This window comes from Populus euphratica, unplaced genomic scaffold, assembly GCF_000495115.2.
Source record: "Populus euphratica unplaced genomic scaffold, PopEup_1.0 scaffold104.1, whole genome shotgun sequence".
Classification (NCBI taxonomy): domain Eukaryota; kingdom Viridiplantae; phylum Streptophyta; class Magnoliopsida; order Malpighiales; family Salicaceae; genus Populus; species Populus euphratica.
Window position 1 is genome coordinate 343595 of NW_011499915.1, and position 3069 is coordinate 346663.

Consider the following 3069-nt stretch of genomic DNA (forward strand, 5'->3'; position numbering starts at 1 on the left):
ATTATTATAAAACATGTTTTAGTTAAGGAGTTATTGATACTTCAAGTGCAAAATGATGATATAAAACCATGATAAAAATGCACTTTTAAGTACTAATCACCTATCCTATAAAGTAACAACTTGGATGAGATATACCATACAAGACTGATCATAATAAAAACTCCTTTTATTAGGATAGAGGTTCGAGCGTACTAGTGAAGGGCGCCCTAAAACTCCGAATCATTATTAGCACTCCCTTTAAGTGAATGTCCCTGCAGCAGACCTTTATGGTTATTGACATGACCTTAGCCTATAATGTCATTTTAGGTAGACCTTTTTTGCATTAAATTAATGTAATCATTAGCACCAGGTACTTGACATTGAAATTTCTAACTCTGAAATGAGTGTTCATAGTAAAGGAGAATCAAATAACCTCAAGGTAATGTGCCTTTACTTATCTGAAAGGGAAAAAGGCATTGGTATTGAACCAACAAGGGTTATTGAAAGAAAATATGGAGGTTAAAGTTAAAATTAATGAAGAATTGAAGAAATGTTCTTTAAAGAGAAAATGACTAAGTCGTCATGAAAGTGAGTTTAACCTTGGCATTAACATAATAGTAGTCACTAACAGAGTTCATCTATATTTAAAGGTTTAATTTTACAATAAAAACCTCTAACATACTAGGAATCAGTCCTGAAATTACAGCTTGTTAGTAAGAATATCTTAACTATTCATCCAATCCACTAGAAAATGAGGTGTTTCGAGGGTAAAGGTAGAAATCAATAACACAAGAGGTAAATAAGCTCCTAGATGTTTGCTTTATTATGGAAGTGATGTACCCTGTTTAGTTAGCAAATATGATAATGGTTAAGACAAGCAACAGTAAGTAGTATATGTGTGTGAACTTCATATATTTGAATAAAACTTGTCTAAATGATAGTTATTCTTTTCCCAAGATTGACCATTTAGTTGACTCCACTACAGGTTTTAAATATTTGAGCTTTTTGAATGCTAATTTTGGATATGATCAAATCCTCATGCACTTAGATGATAAAGAAAAAACAACTTCTATATCCAAAGAGGAATTTTTTTTGTTATAGAGCAATTTCATTCGGGTTTAAGAATGCTAGAGTTACTTGCTAATGAATGGTTAATAACATATTCAAGAATTAACTTAAAAGGGTTATGACGGGATATGTTGATAACATGTTAATTAAACTAAATCCTTTCAAGTATGTCTTTTTCATCAAAAGAGAAAAGTTTTTAGGTTTTCTAGTAAGTAACAAGGGAATCAAGCCATTTTAAACATGACTCATCCTTAATCAATAAAGAAATTTCACTGTCTTATAGAGAAATTAATTGTCTTTAATTAGTTTATAGCTCATCTAGAGGGGTGTACTTTACCATTTTTCAATACTTTGAGAAAAACAACCATCTTTGAGTTAACTTCAGGTTTTTAAAAGGTTTTTAAAAATTCTAAAATTTATCTTTCTTCTCTCAAGATCCTGTCTCAACTAAAAAAGAGTGAAAACCTCTTTCTTTACCTAGAAATGGTTGACTCAACAATAAACTTTGTTTTGGTAAAAAAGGATGAAGGAATATAATGTTCAATTTATTATTATAGTCAAACTATTCATAATGTTGAAATGAGATATTTGAAGTAAAGAAAATAGTCGTTGCTCTGGTGAGCACCTCAAGAAGATGAAACTATATTTCTAAGCACACCAAGTCATAGTTTTGACAAATCAACCTAATGTAGTTTGGCCTGCGATAACGAGTGATTTTAAGTTGTCACGTATGAGTTTGTCATTACTAAATAAAGATTTATCCTAGATAAATTACGTAAATGGCCTAATAAATATATTTATGGACTGCTGGACAAGTCAAAATACAAGAAGAGGTCTAGTCACACCAGACCGAATAATAGCTCAAAAGGTTTATAACTTTTAATTTGTCTGTTGGATTGTGTTCAATTATTTACAAAAGTTTACAAAGATTGTTTCTTTATAATATCTATTGCATTGCTACACGTACCATTGGATCTTTAGATATAAAAAATCTCATCAAAGCCTCTTAATCTTGGCAACTTTTATGTTCTTCCTTTTTTTTTTCCTTACTTATTTTGGTTTTTATGTCCTTTTCCTTCATAATTTTAGGTTTTTATTTTTATTTTCTAGTTAAAGTAAGGTTTTTGGACTATTTAAGGGTTTATAAACCTTTTAGTGAAAAAAACTTCATTATCATTATTTTAAATAAACTTCCGAATTTGAGGATCATACTTGTAACTTCTTTCACCATTTAAAATATTATATGTTTCTCATTTAATTACTTTATTTAACTTTTGCTTACATTGTAACGTGTGTGAGAAATCCTTTATAAGCCAAAGATGTCTAGACTTTTAATGAATATTAAATTAGGAGAATTTGGACTTCAATATAGACCTTGATCAATTATAAAAGGTCAAGCCTTGATAGACTTTATCATTGAATGCTTTTTTAAAGGTCCCATAGATACATATGAATCTGTATTTTTTATCATAACTTTCTCAGCCAAACCAAAAACTCTAGTAAAACAACCTTTGATTTTCCCTACCTCGGGATAATATGTTAATAGCTCTTCCAACATTAATGGAAGTAAAGCTAGGATAATACTTGTTAGTTTTGAAGAACAAGTACTGGAATATAGAGTTTGTTCTAAGTTTCTAACCATAAATAATGTATTAAAGTATGAAGCTCTTCTAGCAAGATTACACCTTGGAGGGCCCTTGAATGCATACCTATTTAAAGTTCATAATGACTCTTGGTTAGTGGTTAATCAATGCCAATAAATATATAAAGCCAAAGAACCAACCATATAATAGTATCTTTGGAAGGTTTAACCTTATTTAAAAGCTGAAGATAAAAGTATGTTAATCACTCCTATTATAAGGAAAGATAACCATCAGATAGATCTTATGTCTAAGTTAATAAGTTTAAATTTTATAGACCTCCTGGTGGATATTTAGGTTGAAGCTGTAGAAAAATTAAATGTAGGTAAAAAAAAGTTTGTGGTTGTTCCCATCAATATTGAGAAAGATTATAGAACTTTGG